At 49.7% G+C, this 19,448-nt stretch overlaps 1 long non-coding RNA gene across 1 annotated transcript in view; it reads left to right on the top strand.

Moving 5' to 3' along the window:
- The window catches only part of LOC144151794 (uncharacterized), a 73,736-nt gene that overhangs the window by 31,805 nt on the left and 22,483 nt on the right, over positions 1-19,448 (top strand). The window contains exons 3-4 of the long non-coding RNA XR_013318971.1: positions 12,611-12,700; positions 13,375-13,507. This is a non-coding gene — a long non-coding RNA (uncharacterized LOC144151794). The remainder of the gene's footprint in view (positions 1-12,610; positions 12,701-13,374; positions 13,508-19,448) is intronic.

The raw sequence follows: 19,448 nt of genomic DNA, 5'->3' as shown, positions 1-19,448 counted from the left end.
GCATGGCTTGTCGCTGCGCACGCCGACGGGCTGCCGGAAGGTTAAGAAGCTCCATATCCGGTACGGGCTGTGCAAAGTTCACCCGGTAAGGGACGGAAGCTGCGGTGTCACATCCGGCGAGTTGTCCGAGGAAATCTTCACTGTGATCCATGTTTTGGTCAGTTGTCTGAACAGTGGCCACTTGGCGACGACAACAGTGCGAGCATTAGACTGCATGGTCATGGTCTCATTTGGAGTGAGCAAGATGGGGTAGTGATCGGATCCCCATGTGTCAGCTGCGGTAGACCACGAGTAATTGCAACACTCCGATACAACAGAGAGGTCGAGCCATGTTTGGCGGCGCATACCTTGACGGACAAAGGTGGGTGCCCGGGTGTTCAGAAGTAGCAGCCCAGCTGTGTTGATGGCTTCCAGCAGGTCCTTGCCGCGGCGTGTAGAGGATAGGCTGCCCCAGGCATGGTGGCGCGCATTAAAGTCTCCCAAGATGACACAGTCCCGCCCCAACTTGGACCTCAAAGAAATGAGTGATGTAGCGTCCCATGGCTTTCCTTGTCTCACATAAACACAAGCAATAGAAGTGTCCGTATGCGCTTACCGAACTGTAATTGCAGCACACTCCATGCTAGCACAAATAACATCTGGAATGTCAACAGCACAGTGGGCCAGCGCAGCCCGTACATATAGCACTACACGTGACTTTCCAGCCGGATGAGTTGGGTTATTACAGTGTTCACTGACACATCCACTGATCGTGCACGCGGTGGCACTGTGATAGGCCACATACCCTGAAAGGCGATAGGTCCCTGGGCGGGTGTACGCCTCCTGCAATGCAACCACATCGAATTGTTCCCGAATGAGACGGAACACAAGGTCGGCGTGGCGGGGGTTTAAGGAACGTACATTCCACTGGAGAATGCGGGGACGCTATCGTCTATTGCGGTCGCTGGCCATGATGCACTGACTGAGAAGGACCTTGGAGCACCAGTGGTGTAGTAGGTAGAGCTGGAATGTTGAAAAGAGCTTGCTGGGCTGCTAAGGCTGCCATAGAAATATGATAATCCGGCGCGTATGGCTGTAGGGTGGACGCAATGGCCTGAACAGCAGTCAGAAGAATCGTATCGCTGCATCGCGCCTGTCGTACACTTCAGTGGTTCCACGCAGATCCGTTGAAGCCACGCGTTGGCCTGCATTAGTGGTGCACATTGACGGCTGGGTACTCTGCTCTTCGGCATTCATTGACTGCTCTTTAAGGATTCTGCGTTGCTTGGTGGCATCAGCATAGCTTCTTCTTTGCCTGTTACTTTCTTGTGCAATCATGGGCTGTTTTGCAGCTTCCTCTGCCCGAATGTTTGCACGCACTGCCAGCCTAGACTCCTCCTCTGTTGACTGCAGTAGTGCCGTTGCCACTTGACGCTCCTGCTGCCAACGAGGGCCACGCGGGTTGTCCACAGCGTGTTTCCCACCACAGTTAGTGCAGGGGGGGGGCAGCACCTGAACAGGAGGCGTGCTCGTGGCCACCACCACCCCACCGAGAGCACCTCGACGGACCTCGGCCGCACGAAGTTACGTGGTCCAGGCGTCCACAACGGCGACATTGCACGGGGCGGGGCCGGCACGGTCTCATCTCTAGCCGGAGCCTGAAGAGGTATATAGTAGGAGGCAGGGTCGGGCCCTGGAAGTGCAGCAGTATGGAGCACTCTGCCCTCTTTTCTACTGCAGCCACAGGTATGGAGGACTCCAGTCCTTCCAAGATCTGGGACACTTGTAGTTCTGGATCGACACCGTACACGAACCCGCGGCTCACGTTCGGGTCTGCAGGGGTCCTTGCTGTCACTGGTATACTACAGATATGTGCGGTCGCTAAACGTATGGCCAAGCAATCGGCAGTAGCAGCGTCGGCCGCTACAATGTTTCGGCGGGTGTTAACACGGACCTCTACTACACCAGGTATGCTTGACAGTTCCCGAGCGATGGCCGTCCTTGAGAAAGCTAGAAAGCTCGTACCTCTGTCTGTTGGTCGAAAGAGTGCAGTCCCTACTATGTTGTGAGCCCGCTGGAATAAAGGGACGATCATAGTTCGGTGCATGCAGTACGGGTGAGCTAAAAAGAGCCGCTTTGAGGCCTTGGAAGGCACCCTCCATTTCCGGGCTCCAAACTACCTTTACTGGGGCCTTCTTGCGCAGTGCTTCCGTTAACGGAGCGGCTACTTCCGAGTACTGAGGAATGTAGCGCTGATAATACCCCGTCAGTCCCAAAAATGCTTGCGGAGTTTTTAACTAACTAACTAACTGTCTGACTGACTGACTGACTGACTGACTGACTGACTGACTGACTGCCACGGCTTACTTGCACGAATGCTTTGCTCTGTGGACAGCCAATGCACTCGCCATTTGTACAAGTGCGGCACGCACACACACAAGCTGGCTGGCGCCGCATCTTTTCAAAGTTCTACGAGTTGTGCCACCGCCTCCGCCAGATGGCGCCACGGGTCCCGCGACCGAGAGAAGATGCAGTGAAACATCCCCCTCGCGAGGGGCACGATGAAATGCAGAGCATTTCCGGGGGCGCACGACGTTAAGTAGTTTGCGTTACGTTACTGTTTTTGCACTTGTGGCAACTGGTGACGAGAGAGCGCTCGTCAGCAGTAATTTGAATGAGTCAACGATATAAGGTGCGTTCGTAGCGTCCCATTCTGTGTCGGCTTTGTGGCGCAGTGGGTAGAGCACCATGTACATTGCGTTCCGCCCGCAGGGTCGAGGGATCGAAACCGGGCGCCGGATAGTATTTTTTTATATAGTAGGGACAACGACGGTGCGGACTACGGACGTCAATGCGGGTGACATCGTGAGTTACTGAAATGCTCTGCATTTAAAATTGGAACCCGGGCGCGTTGCCGACGGCTGCGTGGATAGTTCTGTTTTTCTCTGCCATTGTTCACTGATCCAGCTGCTTTAGATACTTCCATAGCGGCCGCAGTGCTGGGCAAAGCAGCAGTGGCAGTGGGAACGGCGCTTGCCGACAACGAGCTTTGAACGCTTCTGTATGCAGCGCCACTCGAGGCAGGGGCGTGGAATAGTGCCGCAGCAGACGACTCGAAGGGGATTCGCTGTTCAGCCGCGATGTGGCTGTCAGTGGTACCTCGGAGATGCACGCTCTTCGCGAGCTGGCTCCGCTGGCTCGTGCCCGCAACAGTTTCAATGGTAGGAGAGGAGGAAACATTTCCTGTGAGGCCAGAGTATCGTGCGGGGATACCACAGTTGACCCGGGTGCCGTGGCCTGGCCTGCCTCCACCTTGCGCGTGCGCTTGGGACGTGTCTTGATGGGCGGAGGGTAGGGAGGTGGTGCTGGCCAGTTAGAGATGCCCACGTCGCTGATGTCGTCACTGGTTCCAGATATGTCATCCCCAACCTTGCCGCTGCTATCCCTCGTGCGCTTGCGTAGCTGAGACAGATCTATTTCTTCTACAGAATCCTCTTCCTGAGTATGATGAGGGGTCGAGATGGTCGCACGAGTAGTTGAGGGGTCCACGGACGCAGTCGTACCTCCGAGGGTATGTTGAACGGCCGGCGTCGGTTGGGGGGGGCGAGGCAAGTGCGTTGCAGGTGGCGGATGTCTGGAAGCCAGCCACCAGTAGGGATCCTCCATGGTGATAGGCCCGCAACAAGCCCGCTGCACGTTCCTGTTCCGTGAGAATGCGGTCACAGGACTGGACGAGTAGCTGGAGGCTGCGTGAGCAGGTGTAGCTGCTAGAGCGCCGATGTCCGATTCGGCCAGGTGGCTCCATGCTGGGTAGAATCCAGCGACTGGAGCCCCCAAAAGGCTTGCCGCACTCGCAGCAGGGTTGCGGCTGTGTTCGCAACTCGGGCAGGTTGAATAAAGCTTCGCGAAAGCAGGACAGAGAGAGGAGCCGCGGGAGACACGTCCGAATACTTCGCCGTCACCGGGGGGGGGGGGCGACGCAGGAGGTTGTTTTGTATTGAGCGTCTGAGGAGGAGGAGGGCGCTGATTGAAAGTAACCCATGAAACAAAGGTGAGAGGAGGCAGCGCGCGAGGTGACACCACAGTCGCGCGGGCCGCCCTCCTCCTCACCATTCGAAAGACGCTTCCCTCCGTTTTGTTTCTGACGCCTCACGGCCCGGCCCGGTTACAGCGACGGCGTCCGCCGCCATCACCCGGCCGTAACCAACGCGGCGGCGTTCGGGACGCCGCCCGGCGAATCCCAGGTAACGGCTATCATTCTCTGGTTTGACCCTTTGTAGAGCCAGGTGTGTGAATTCAAGTGGAGCCGCATGGGTAATCGTTGTGTGTGGCGTTTACAGCTTTGCAGTCCCAGCACCTTCACAGCGTAGGTTGGGTTCAATTTTTGTAGCGTAAGCTACACTGGCCGAGGTTGAGCGGTTTCGCGTGTGCCGTGAAGGGCCGTTCTGCGCAAGCACGAGGAGCATTGGGTTAGCTTGGATCGAATCGGATTTGACTGGCTTGGATTGGATTGGATTGGATTGGGTTGGATTGGGTTGGATTGGGTTTGGTTTGGTCGGATTTTGTTTGGATTGGATTGAATCGCATCGGATAAAATTGGACTGTGTTGGATTGAAATCCAATCCAATTGGAGTGCGGGTGTGTAGAGAATTGGGTCTGTACATTCGCCGGTCTGCGCATTCCAGAGGGGTGACTTCATAGCCGCGGCAGACGCACTGGTGCCGGCGCGTGCCTAGCTCTGCGCCTCCGTTGCGAAGTAGCCAAGTCTGACGCTGCGCCGGGGCCGCTTGATAGCCGTTTCGCGTGGCTCCTGGAGAGCCGTGCTCCGCATGCTCGAGGAGCAGTGAGTGGACTGGACTGGACTGGACTGGACTGGACTGGACTGGACCGGACCGGACTGGACGGGACGGGACTGGACTGGACTGGACCGAACTGGACTGGACTGGTCTGAATTGAATTGAATTGGATTGAATTGGAAGTCGTTTTAACAGCAGTAAGCACGATAATCCGCTAATCCTAGACAAACTGGAAACCCAAGAATAACCAGCTGAACCTTAGTTCACGCTACGTATATCCTGGCATAGCCTAGCTAAGCCACTGCTAATTTCTTTTCTTCTCGCGCTGTTTTTAGAGATTCCAAGTAAGGGATCAAGACGCCACGAGTATTCTTGTGGATTTCGCAGTGTTTGGTCGGCCAGAATGTGGCCTGCAATGATCCGCAGCACACTGAAAGCTGTCCTGCTTTCTCGTTGTTTTCCGAATGTAGCTCTGTAAAGACTTCTTCCGCTTCTACCCTGTGCTTGGTATTTGTTTCCGTTACTTCACGGCATGCGCTGCTGTTCCTCTAAACGGTCCCACTGTCCATTTAAAACGCACACTTTGAAGCAAAGAGCGCGAAAGAAAGCTAAGCTGGGCCTAGCTGCATTTTTTCCCTATGCCTTCCTCATATGCAGAACATCTACCTTTAGCGCGGCTAAATTAGCTCGGCCAGCATCACCCGATTCAATAGAGAAATGTCCGTGGCTTAGGCTTAGCTCAGCTGACCCCGCATATGCAAAGCCCAAGCTCGGTTTAGCTTGGCCCGAGGCAAACGACGGATTCACGAATTTTGTGCTCTGTGCCGATGCGACCTTTCCTGGATAATATACCAGTTCCCACCATCGCATCAAGACTATGAACGTCTGCAGTCACGCCGGTGAGCTACTGCTAGTGCGAATTAACGGCTGTCAGCTTATTCACGACAGAAATCGCCGGTTAGGCTTAGCAGCCCTTCACCGTTTATACAGTTGCTCATTTGTGGAGCCCTTCAATTGACCAACAAGGACTGTGTGCCAGGAAACACTTCGATTTGCCTCATCCCTAACTTCTGCTCACGCGCTGAGAAAAATAACGAGACACCAGCAGAACGACTCGGCAGTTATAATTCTGATCATTCCCTCGCAACCACGGAGAATCTCCCTCATGATCCGCATCAAAGTGAAATGGAAAATTCCCCGGGTAGCTTTAAACACCACCTTCCGCGGGCGAAGGAATCGTTGTCCGCAGACGCTCGGGACACCGCGCAAATTGGGAAGGAGCTTTTAAATTTCCTCTCGAACAGTTCTGAAGTCGGGCGTCCCCAACAGTCAGAAACCGGCTGGCGTCTCTCGAGTCGGCTTGCGTAATGGGAACTTCAGGCTTAGCGTCGTGGCGGATATTTGTTCGCCTCTATCTGTGCAAGTGCGAATGGCAATCCCTAAGACAACTTTTCACCACCCTGTCATCCCCTTGCTCGCATGCGGAGCTGCATTTTCGCTATAACCGCCATTTCAGCGATCGGTTACGAAGACATCTGGCGTTGCCTGTTTTCATTATGATGGTGATGCTTAGTGGCTTCCCCTTTGTAACGGGGTGGCGTTACACAGCGGCCTTAGTCGCAACGCCACTGCACAATCCCCTCGCCAAAAAATACAAACAAAATAAATAAAAATAATGTCAAAATAAAAAGCAAATACTTTTACGAAATGTTTGTGCTAGTGTGACTTCTTTCTTCGCATGTCTTCCCAGATTGTTCTCTGCTCTTTTACCGCCGGCATTCTAACTTCCGCTAACCTTAAAGCCAAGGGCTTCCGGAAGCTGGATGGCTCCATCACTGAGGATTGGACGGATACGTGTGCACTCCGTTACAATATGTCGCATGGGTTCTGGCTCATTTCCGCAGCCTGCGCATAGTCCTTCCTGTACCGGCTCGCGGATAAGCATTTTTGTCCGCAAGCAACCCACTCGGGCTTTAAAAAGCAATGCACTCCCTTTGGTATTATCGAATACTTTTTCCCTTGTGATCTCCTGCTTCCCGATCCTGTAGATGTCTACGGACTTCTTCGCATCCATCCTCTTTTTTCAGGTCGTTGTTTTTGTTTCTTTCACTTCATTTTTTATTGCCTTGGTCGTTTCCCCTGCACTTCCAGGTTTCATATACTTTGTCCTCAGCCTTCTGGTTCTTTTCCTCCATTGTGTGTCCACGCTTTTCATGTAAAGATACCGTAACAGTTTGGCAGCCCATCTCTGATAATCCATACTTCTAAGTCGTTCTTCAAAACATATTCTGTTCTTCAAACATATTCTGTTCTTCAAAACTCTGTGCTTCTCTCACTTCGAAGGATGCCCATCCCATGTCTCCCTGCACTGCCTCATTTGTTGTTTTACTGTGTGTCCTAATGCCAATCGACCTACTGCCCTCTGATTTACGTCTAGGCCTAATTGAATCTCTGATTTGACACACACTACTGCGTTTGAAAAGGTGAGTGCTGGTACCATTACTCCCTTCCAGATTCCTCTCACTACTTCATATCTGTTATATCCCCACAGTGCTCTGTGCTTCATGATAGAGGCGTTTCTTCTGCCTTTCATTCTTAAATGCTTCTCATTAGTTTTTAGATACGCCTGACCTTTGTTTAACCATATGCCTAGATATTTGTATTCCGTTACCCACGGTATTGCTGCTTTTTGAACGAATACCGATTCGTTACGGGCGTTGTCATTAAAAACTAGAACTCCCGACTTTGCTGTGCTAAACTCTAACCCTAGTTCAGTGGCTTCTTCGCCGCAGATATCTGTGAGCTGTTCCAGACACTGTTTGCTATGTGCTAGTAGTACTATGTCATCTACATATATCAGTCCCGGGATATGTTGTTCCACTTCCTGTCCTTTGCGGCTATAACATCGATTGAAGCCTATTTTACTGCATTCAAGCTTTCTTTCTAGTCTAGCCATGTACACCATTAAGAGAAATGGCGACAGAGGACAACCCTGCTTTAAATCTCTATTTGTGACTACCGGTTCCGTACAATTTTGGTCCTTCCAGGTAATGCATCTCGCTCTCATTGTAAATTCCCTGCAACAGCTGTGTAAAGTCCTGGCCTAATCCCTCCCACTCAAGTATGCTCCATAGAAGTTCTCTATCTACGTTGTCGTAGGCTCCCTTTATATCGTGGAATGCTATCAATAGTGCTCGCTCCTGAGCCATTGACACCTCTATGCATGGGGTTAGGACAAATAAATTGTCCTCTAAGCAAGCGTCTGTCTCGACTGAAACCATTTTGTAGTTCTCCCAGTATGCTGTTCCCTTCTATCCACGCCTGTAGTTCCGCTTTTATAGCTTGCATTGCCAGCCTGTATGCCACTGAGGTAACTGTAATAGGCCTGTACGAATTGGCATCAGCCCTGTCTCCTTTACCTTTATATATCATCTTCATCCTGCTCTTACGCCAATTGTCCGGTAGTTGCTTAGTTTTTATCACTTTTTCGATTGCTCGAATCATTCCTTCTTCCGCGTAGGTAGCGCCATCTTTCGGCCACTCGCCGCACTGCGCGCCGTGGCGCCCGGAACGGACCATGGAACCTTCGCGGCTGGCGAGCGTAGGCTTACCATTGCGGCAGATCGCCGCTTTCAAAATCAGCGCTCATAACAATCCCTAGCACAATTTTTCACCACACTAACATCTACTTTCTCGCATGTGGGGCTGTCGGGTAGCACCGACGCATCCGGGTCTCAAGATTCAGGCGACATGTGGACTGTGCAATCGTAGCAGACGATGTGGCAAACGTCCCTGACGTCACGGGTTCTTGATTGACGTTTGCACAGGAGGCCTTGCAGCCACAAAACCTCTCCGTCCGGTATTTGACCGGCCATTTGGAGAGTGATGACCGAATTTGAAACTGATTGGAGCAAATGAGTTATAATTATTTCTATGCCGACAGCCGAACGCTTTTGGTTCGAATTTTGTATTTACTGGACCAATAGGTATTCTATACAGCCTAAAAAATGAAATCGCGAAATTTAGTGTCACAACTCCTTTAATGGGAAAGTGCAATGTTGTACAACTGCACACAAAAAGGACAAGAACACACCAAATTCAGAGTTTGTAAACAACAGAAGTCAACAGACATTGCAGACACATAAATAAAAAGGCACATTGCATGTTTGTGTATCGTTGTGTCAGGGGAATTGTTGGCACAACCCTCGTTCCAACCTCATCGCTGTTCCTCTTCAAAGATATTCCATATTTTGACAGCCCACGAAAGGGATGAATGTTTAAAGTGGCACGATTGGAAATGATTGGTGGGGTTACTGTGGTTTGTGCAACTCGAATAACGATCAGGCGGCTTATGATACATATGCTCCCTTTCAAACCGTGGTCGCGAAGCTGGAACAAATCTCAAATCAGCGATTCTACACCTGCATTCCGAAGTTGGAACGCGCGCTTGGATACGCAAAGCACTCACAGTTTCGTGGCTCGAGTACTTGGAATAAATAAACCGGAGCGTCCCTGTTCGGATTCTTTCCAGTCTGTAAAAAAGTTTTGATTAATAATGGTTCCAGACCATGTTCAGGTACTAAATAATTAATCGTCTAATGCACTGACTTTGACATTGGAAAGTGCTTTGAAAGGTTGCCGGCGTTAGAGAACCAGTTGCCTATATACCTTCGAGCAGAGTTTATCAATATCCGCGGCGGACAATAAGTCAGCTGTAAGCGTAACGTCAAGATCTTTGGCGGTATCCATTCGACTTAAATTATTTCTAGCAAGACTGCAAGGCAATCAACTACGGGACATTTTGCATGCTATTTTAAGGCGTGTACTTAATTTTAAGGCGTAATTTAAGGTGTAATTTTAAGGCATGCCTTAATTCTGATTCCCCATTTATCGCACCAAGAAATGATCCATGGATGGGAAACCAGCGAAAAAGGACGCAACACGGAAGGAGAGACGAGAAAACACAACCATGGACTAGCAACTGAAATTTAATAGAAGAAAGCGATACACCATGCGAACAACCAGTCCACAAGTCCAGCATTGTGTTCCCTCATCTGTGCTTGTGTGTTGCGCCTTTTGTTCGCGGGTTTCGCATCCATGAATATGTAACAACTGGCCCAGCAAGCTGCACTTCTTAAGAAAGGATCACAGACAGAAATGAAATAAACCGAAATTATTCGTCAGTACTGCGCCCAGTAGCAAAAATAAAGAATCGGCGGCAAAAAGCCGAACCACCACTGCGGATTCTTTACAATAATGCATGTTTTTTATATAAATAAGAACTACTGTCTGCCAAGCAGAGATACTCTAAGCACTCATGAAAAAAAAACGTTTGAGGGATTCCACTAAGTATTCTGAAATGTCTGAGGCAATGCTGGTATTCTTTTCTCTGCAAACGTTTAAGCGAATGTGAAAGCCATTCGAAAAGAATGGCACCTAGAGATAAGGCTGCAGAATTAACCACAGGAGCCGTTTGTTTATGTGTAATCTGCAGATCCAACACAAAGTTTTGTTGACATAGATTTATAAGACAAACGGGAAGATGCTTCCAAAAACAGCGGTTAGTACCCCAACACGGATCTGGGGAATTCGAAGCGACGGCTCAGCATTGAAGGATACGTGAATTGCAAGCGCGGCTCGACAGCAGTGATTTTGGCACACCCCACAGCAGGACGACATGGGGTGTTTCTGCGGAGTACAGCATGGCGGCGAGCAGCCATGGAACATGGTCAGAAAGTCTGCCGTGGTGCTTGAGAAAACTAGCTATGGTTGAGGTTCGCAAGAACGAAGTAAAACTTGTATAAGAGGACTGACTCTAAGTAGGGACGCGTGTGCGAAGTGCCGACCACGGACTTAGCATTACACAGCGGACGGTTGGTCAAAGGAAGCGACAGTACACTGACTGCGTTCCCGTCAATTTTTGCCTTCGGACGCGTCTAGTGTTTAATTTCACCGTTTTCCCAAAGGATGGTAGATAGGTTTGTGAGTTTTTAGCTGTATTCAGAGAAAGCAGGTCCGGCCCTTCAACTCGCTTACAATGCCGTAGTGCTTAAGCAGATGACTAGTCCGCATGTTTGTGTCGCAGGCTAAGACTACAACCGTAGTTTGTTAAGCGGTTATAAACGATCAGAAGGTTTAAATTCTTAGTATCTCCAACTGTACTGTAAACTTCAGGAAATCTAAATCGCCTGGGTCATGCTGGCGGCCAGTCATCATGCTTGGTCTGCGCTTTCTCTTGTGAGGTAAGCTAGTGATAATGGTTTTTAGTTCCTCGAAGGTCTAAATCCCCAATGCTTCGCACACATGTGAGATCTCTCTTGATACCTTTTACTGTACTTGGTCGGGTTTTTTTTTTGTTTTCACGCGTTTTCCCGTCAACTACGCGCAAGATAGAAAACTAGGCTACATTTAGGTTATTATTCCTGCCTTCCTTTTACCTCCTTCGTCCTTCTCCATCGGTGTGCTATACCATATGGTATGCTATACTCGGTGACAACTTAAAGGAGCCATGAAGACAAAACACAAGTTTGTGTTCTTCGAAAGATTTTGGGTTTTATAGTGCCCCAAGCGCTTGTCCGAATGCAAACGATGCTTTATTCACTACGAAATTAATTAATTTATGGTAAAGTTTTGATTTCCCCGCTAAATAAGGCGTTTTCGTGGTCTGCAATGACATCACAGGGCCTTGTTTAATGTTCGTGGACCTAGATGGGGCCACCCCACCACCGCAAGCCGTTTTCTGCCTTTGGTTTGTTTGTGAACGTATTTGTACCTGGCTTGTTTTGTTCATGAAAACAATCGTTTAGCGAAAAATAGTGCTCGCTCGACAAATACGGTCACGTAAGACACTGTCGCTTGCCTCATTCGGCCAGTGTCGTATGAAACAACCTCGAAGCCCCGCAGTCCTGTTAAGCTAAACCAAGCATAGTGCTCGCAGTACCAACAGCAGTATACGCATCCGTACTTCTATGTTTACGTGTGCTTTCGTAACTTCCACTGTTTTTCCCATCAGTCTTAGGGCTTTAAAAAGAATGTGCCCAAATTTAATCGAAAATACCTCGTTCGGCAAGCTGATCAGCTCTGCCTAATTTCCGTTTGCTTTTTCCGCCCTACGGCCATCGCAGAGCGTTCTGGTATGGCATCATAGGTTCTGTTGCGGGAAATGAGCTAGTGGGTCGCATGGCCGTTCCCTTTTTTCTTAATTATGTAGCTTATTTGAGCGAAGTTTACGTTAAAAGTGGTGTCAGTATGATTCTAACGCGGCAATATTTTGAATGAACCAAACTTGTGTTTTCTCTTCATGGCTCCTTTAAGAATGGCAACGGAAGTTGCCGCTGTTTCTCATCACTGTAGCCGGATTTTACCACACCCGGCGCAAGTAGGGCATAACTGAGAATATTTTGACCCTGGTGTGAGCCGTTTCCGTTATTTTTGGGTGTAGTATACTTATAAACGACTCCAGCGACGACAAACAAGGTGCGTGAAAAAAGCCAGACGATATCACGCATTCATAACAAAACGCGCGTGCCCGTTGACATCCGGCTCCGTCGCTTGGCGGAGTGATACCGTACATGAGCTATTGCTGTTCGTAACTTTTTCCCGTGTGTAGTGGCCAGTTTCACGAGATAAAAGGCTTGCTCCTTCTTTGTGTTAAATCACTATGCCTGGAATATGGCAAAAGGGTGTTACTTCGGAATTTAAAAGTACGTGTGTTTCTTGCAACAATGTCCGCTGTCAACAATCTGCTGTCTCCTTTGCCAATCGCAGACTTTCCACGTCTGCGAGGCGACTCATGAAATACACTTCTAACATGATACACTCTTCGCTATTTACAGATGCTTGGAAGTGAAGTTGAAAAAAGTCTTTATCACGACGCTCACCAGATGGCATCCGTTGACGTGTCTGAAGAGGGTGGTTTAAGAATTGTGAGTAATATAGATTCGCAAACGGCATTTTCATTCCTGTTACGGAACACATGATGCAGGCGAAAAGAGAAATTTTATATATTACTGTGGACGTAGCCGTTGCACATAAGGAATGCATGCGGAACTGAAAACAAAGAAGGCTGTAATTACTCACTTCCGATATGTAGGCGAGATATATTACGGGGTATTTGAGTTCTTTTTCTCTGTGTTCTCGAACGTTTGATTGTTTGGGGCCCCGTTACCCATAGAGAAACGCCAGTGAATAATTGTTTCTGCAAACACTCATAAGTAACGCCAAGCAGGCGACCATAGTTTTGTTCAATAATCAAACGACAAACAGGGGGGAAAATTCGTTAGGTTAATTAGTGATTGTTAGGAGAAAGAATCCACAGCCTTGAATTCTTTTATTATATCAACGAAACTACAAGAAACAGACGGGAAAGTACAGAAACGTTTAGTCTATATAGGAAATGTTATTCCGCTTTATAGTACGCGTATTAAAGCTCGACGGTATCAAAGTGTGGTAGCAGGCCAAATTAGTGAGAGTTTGCTGACTTTAAGTGTGGCTACAAAATCATCGAGAAGGAAAGGGGTTTTAATCCTTATGCTTTAAGAATACGGAGTTTGCACTATTGCTGAACCCCGAATTTCGCCTTATAAACCACGTTTTTCAGGAGGGCACCTTGGGCCACACTCTCCGGATAAAGCCGGTTCCAGAAGAACAACGGTCTTTGCACGGAGAAATGGCACATGTGCTGTACCATACCGATGATCCACTTTCTGCAACAGGCGAAGAAAAAGACTACGGTAAGCCAGTTAACTCAAATTCAACTCGTGTTTCGAACATTGGTGTAAAAACGAGGGTTCCTATTCAATGGTGTAAAAAATCTGACAAGCACTGACAGCGAAGTACAAGTTCTATTTTCGAAAACTTTGTTGCACCCAAGTTTGCGCCCCACAAGGGTTCATTGGAAAGCTAAGCCAAACAAAATGCGGCGGCTTCGCACTAGTGGCGCGAACACTGGGCAAACAGTGAAGCTGGCGGGCTCACCTGGCTTATGGTCAATGTCTTTGGCGTGTTGTCGTTCGGCTAAGTTTATGCGAGGTTAAGCTCCGAGACTCGGCCAAGTTTTCGTCGTGCTAATGGTTCGAGACTCGGTGACGTTTTCTGCGTGTTGTCGTCGTTAACACCACAGAGAGCAATCAACACTCCTTCAATAAAGCATGTACAATGGCGCGGGATTGTAACTTCGGGTATTTTGCAACTCGCTGACTTTTCGCCGCCGCTTCACCGGCGTGATAATCAGGATGGGACTGAAGTCGTCGCATCCGACCTCGGGTAGGCATGGGGTGGCTTTCGCGCCGCCCTTACTCATCTTCGGGAGTGACGCTCTTCTTCGGTCGCCCCATCTCGCCCTTCGTCGGAGACCCTCACATAGTTTCGAAATTTGCCGCTGAAATTTTTCCGTGACCGGTATTGCCGGAGCGTCTGGTCTGCGGGCTTTGACATCTCTCCCACAGTGGACCGGGTTAGCACCTGCTAGAACGGGTGGCAACCATCTCAGTTAACGTGCCGTCAGTAGCGCGAGCTTTTCAGGCCTTCCCTCTTAAGGCGCGAACGCACGTGAAACGGCGAGAAGAGCACGCGAGCGATCATGACATGAACGCTGGGCACAGTGTTGTCGAAGGTTGAGCGGTGCCGACGGGCGTGATGACGCCATCATTCGGCGAGGTTTTCTGGCACACGCGCGCTGACCAAACGCCAGCTGATACAGCATCGCTTTTAAAAGTGCACCACACCCAGATCAGCTACGAGGCTAAACGTTTTACCACCAGAGCACCGTATTAGGCACGCTATGAAGCAAGTGAAGCAATGCCTAACCATTTACATTAAGGCGAGCAGTTGACATACGCAAGCTCGGGGTCCTATTTATCATCATCCATCATTATCATGATCATTATGATCATCATCACCAGCCTATGCACGCCCACTCCAGAGTAAAGGCCTCTCCCATTACTTATGAAAGAATTTATGGGAGAGGCCCTATTCATGGAATAGAATAAATAGAACCACCGACTTTGGCCATCGGCAAGGGCCAACTCCAAATTTCGGCAGTAGTGCGGCAACAATTTTCAAGACACCAAATATGACATGTGCATGTAGGCTGGCTGCTTATCGAGAATGTATTCACAATAAAATGCATTACCATAGGGCTACTGTACAGGGCATCCTATAACACACTTCGACGGCCTGAAACCGTATCCCACAGAGCCTTAGATTAACGCATGCGGAAAGGATAACCTGTTCGAGGCCATCTGGACTCTCGCCTCGTGGGCACCCTATGACCATACAGTTTCTTAAAAAATATAGTTCAATAGAAACTGATCCGTGACCCGCGCATAGTCGAATCCATATTCGCATAATGGAAGAGTTATAATTGCAAATTTCTTTGTAATCGGTTTCAATTGTATGTTGTAGCCAACGCGAAAACACGTGAGGGGCATCAAAATCTATGGCAAAGATGATTTTTTTATCATAATTAATAACATGCTTTGGCAATGACGAAGTTAAGTAGGGTGTATTTTATTCTGTTTTCTGTTTTTTAAAGCAAAGCATTCTGTACCTTACTAATGGTGTCCAGCATACGACAAAACGCGCTACAGGAAAGCTAATGTTGCACAAGCACCTCAAGAAAAAAAAACACGCTTCCCGTGTTCGGAATATAACCTGGGTCCCTCGCGCTATGAAGACGAGCTTTTGTTTTTTTTTTTTGGCTGCATAGAAAACTGCAATCATTGCAGCCTACAAAAGCTATCAGTCATCCAAGAAGATTCCCATCACTGCAGCTGAAAGAATCCGTCCGCCAAAGCTCTGGCAAGCAGACGCACGCGTCAAACAGATGAAGCCACACGGGTGGGTCACTTTGCGCCGCATAAATGCTCCTCGCCAACGCAGCCTGCTCCCGATAAATGGACTTCATTGGGCGAGCGGGTTCCGAATGCCGGTCAGTCATGCGGCACTTTCACAAGTTATACAATCCCGTCACAACAAATATATCATAGGGCACTCCAGTAGCATTTCGAAAACGAACGAACCGCGTAGTGTGAAGGGTAATGCCCATGTCGTTTTTGAGAGTTCGTCCCAAAACTTCCCAAAAGAACACCTAATTCCGGCACAAAACGCGTGAAGTTGGAGTTAAAAGCGAATTTTTTCTTGCCTCAGGAGAGAGAGAGAGAGAGAGAGAGAGAGAGAGAGTAAATGTTTATTGAAAAGGAGAAGAGGTTGGCCTGAGAAACTGATCTTGGGCCTGCTACTTCCCACTGGGAAGAAGTCCCGGGAGGCAAAAAGAGAAAGGGAGGAAGGTATGCGAAACGACCGTGAAATCGACGAATAAACTATGTACATATGGTAAGACCAATAAACGTGTCACATGCAACTAGGCACCAAATCAGATTATTAAATCGCGATATTCAGCACATAATTATCGCGCTTTAAAAAAATATTAGACGTTATTATCCAGTCCGGAAAGCGAACATACACAATGGGTTTCAGCAAAGGCACATCAAGCTCAGGCGCACAGTCAACACTATCCTTCACCGACTTCCCCGCGTGGGTACGTTCGCAACACTTCAAAGGCATCGTCATCATCAAAGTCAGACGACAACGAATGAATTCTCACGATATTAGACTTTGATTCAACTCGGTTTGCCGCCGAAGAAAGCTACGCGTTTCAACCATCTTTGCTGTTAGTAATGTGCTTTATTATTTTTTCTACCGTGCGTTTTACATGAACATTTACAATTCGAAATAGTCTGCGATTCTGTTGGGCAAAGACAACTGTTAAGGAACACTTGTAGTTTCACAATACTAAAAGAAAACACACTTTAGTCTCCGCGTTGTTATTTTTAGAATAAGTAATATTAGCAGTTCCTTTACGTGGTATACTTTGGACTAAACATTTGTATTCTAGTCAACCCATAGCTAACCGGCACTCAGTTTCTATTGTGAAACGAATTGCCAAACTATCTGACCTCACAGCGCTTAACGTAACCTGCCAGTTTAAAACGCTAAGCGAAAATAGTCGTTTTTTTTACTCACGCCGAACTGAAATTGTTTCGATCACAAGAAATGGTAATGTAAAATTGATATTTATGGCGGAAGCTATTATATCGAACTATTCCTCTCTCGCAGCAACACGTGACACATTTTGGGTGTTCGTACAGTTGAGCGCAAAAAGTGGTGTGAAACGATACGACACAAGTATGCTCCCTGACTGCGCGCTCCCTCACTCCTTGACTGCTTTTTTGTCGCAGCTGTACGAACCACGGAATACCAACTACGCCAATAGATCACGTCACTAAATTACATTTCGGGAGCCGCCTTCGCAAAAGATATCTAGGTTTAGTGCGCTAGCCTAAGTGGCTCGCCTGTGAATTCGCGTTACCTTTTTAACTGATCCCGTATGTTGGAGTTCAAACTCCCTCGCAGAAACATTCATGAGCAGTGGAGGAGTGGCACGCCGTGGTTATGCTAGAGCCAGACGTTAGGCCAATCGTTAAGTCCTGATGTGTAACGTTGTCGGCTGACCCCGTAAGCTCCACGCACTATGAGTACAACGTTGCGTTACATGAAGTAGGCTGAAGTTTAAGCTGAAGTGTAAGGTTAACTAACGCGGGGCCAACCGTTTGTGGTATTTGCGGTATTTTATCGTTCAGCGGTACCAATTAGAAAAAGTCCTGACCTAATCATATATAAATCCTAATATAGGTCCTAATATAGGTCCTATGGCACGAGAAAACTATATAGGTCCAAAAAATGGCACACAAAATGGGTGAGTGCTCAAAAACTAAAAAAAAATGGGAACGGATAATCGAAATTGCGCCACCTTCGCCATTGACGCTCCTGTAAAGGCAACAGATGAGTTTTACAAAAATAAAGTATTTTTTTTCGCCTTGCCATTCTAACAACGCTGCCTGAAAACTTGAGCCGGATAAGAAACCCCTTCGAGAAATGACAGCTGAATCATTCTAGCTTGCTAAAGGGGGACATTGCGAAGTGGTTGCGGCCCCCAACTTAAACATCTGCGTGAAAAGACGTGCACTGCTTCCTCCCAGAACTAGGTCAACCTTCTAGTTACAGAAGTAGCAAAGCGGGCTTCAGCTAATCGCGCTCATACGGGCGCTTTGCCAAGCTTCGCAGCACAAGAGAGGAAGACACACAGGGCGAGCAAGGAATCATGGGCCGTCGAAGACGACTATCACAACCCCTTGCCCGCTCGTGCAAACAAGAGGCGGGACCACAGCTATGTATTATTCGAACAGGCAGGTAGGCCCGTGCGTGTCGCCATGTGCCGATGTCGTCAAACGTAGAGAGGCTGACACGTACTTTAGAGAGAGAGAGAGAGATACAACTTCTTTATTGAGCCTGCGTGGAACAGTTAGGGCACCTACTGACGCCGTTCTCCAGCCCCCTGTGGGGGGGTGGGTAGCAGCGATTTCAGCCGCTGGCGCTCGATGGCCGCAAGCGCGAGCTCGGCAGCCATCTTCTGGTGTTCGTAAGTTCCGCTGGTCGCCGCGCGCTTCACACGCGGTGGTAGCGGGTCGTCCTCGTCTGCTAGTGGTGTTTGGTGGCAACCCCACAGCATGTGCTGCATGGTCGCCCGAGCGCTACCGCACAGCGCACACGTGTCCGTTGGAAATAGTTCGGGGCACACGTTCTTGGCGAACACGGGCGTCCATATCGCTCGCGTTTGAAGCTGTCGCACGAGCACCCCTTCCCTTCTGGTAAGGTTCCGGTGTGGCGGCGGGTAGGCTCGTCTGCCCTCCCTGTACCATGCCAGCACGTCTCTGTAGGAGCTAAGTGGGGTTGTCTCCTCTTCGTCATCCCCGTCTTCATCCGTTTCTTGGTTGCCTTACGCGTTCGATGGAGGGGGCGGACTCGCTGCGGCCGCAGCCGCCACCGGCGCCGCCGCCCCCATTGCGGGTGCGGCAGCGGTAGCAGCGGCTGCGCCGGCGGCATTGCCGTGACTTGTGAGCACGCGCGCCGCGCGGTCCGCCTTCTCGTTGCGGTTGGTCCCGGTCCCCACTGGTCCCACGTGTGCCGGGAACCATTTGAGGACCACCGGTAGCGTCCGTCGGGGCACGGCCCCGCACACCCTGATCGCGCACTGTGACACCGAGTTTCTGGCGTAGTTCAGCACTGCACTTCGCGAGTCGCACAGCACTGTGGCGCACCGTGGGTCTACTAGGGCCAGCGCGATCGCCAGCTCCGCCGCTTGCGTTGAGTCCCGGGCTCTGACGCTGCCCGCCGAGCACAGCTTCCCGGAGGTCGCTGCAATCACGGCCACAGCGTACGTGCCCCGGCGTTTCGGATATTCCGCCGCGTCCACGTAGTATGCATTAGTGTCCGTCGCGTGCACGGCCGTTAGGGCTCTCGCTCTGGCCGCGCGGCGCTCCCGGTTCTCTTCTGGGTCCATGTGCTTCGGTAACGGCGGTATCTGCATGAGGCCGAGCAGCCCGCGCGGCAGCGACCGCGCCGGTACCGGCAGCGGCCGCCGCGGCTCCTCTCCGCCGCCTCAATCGCCGCCGCCGCCGCCCCCGCCGCCCTCGCCGCTCCCGCCTTCGTTTTCCCGCAGCGTTCCCGATCGGTAGCCCATTCTGCGGAGAATTGACCTACCGGTTCTAGTGAGTGTAAGCCGCGTGAGCTGTGCGGTGTTTTGCGCTTCCGCGATCTCGCTAAGGGTGTTAT

Source organism: Haemaphysalis longicornis, unplaced genomic scaffold (genome assembly GCF_048455015.1).
Source record: "Haemaphysalis longicornis isolate Haplotype H1 unplaced genomic scaffold, Haemaphysalis longicornis Haplotype H1 scaffold_9, whole genome shotgun sequence".
Lineage (NCBI taxonomy): Eukaryota > Metazoa > Arthropoda > Arachnida > Ixodida > Ixodidae > Haemaphysalis > Haemaphysalis longicornis.
The sequence above is the reverse complement of the archived record's forward strand: the minus strand, read 5'-3'. Positions and strand labels throughout refer to the sequence as shown.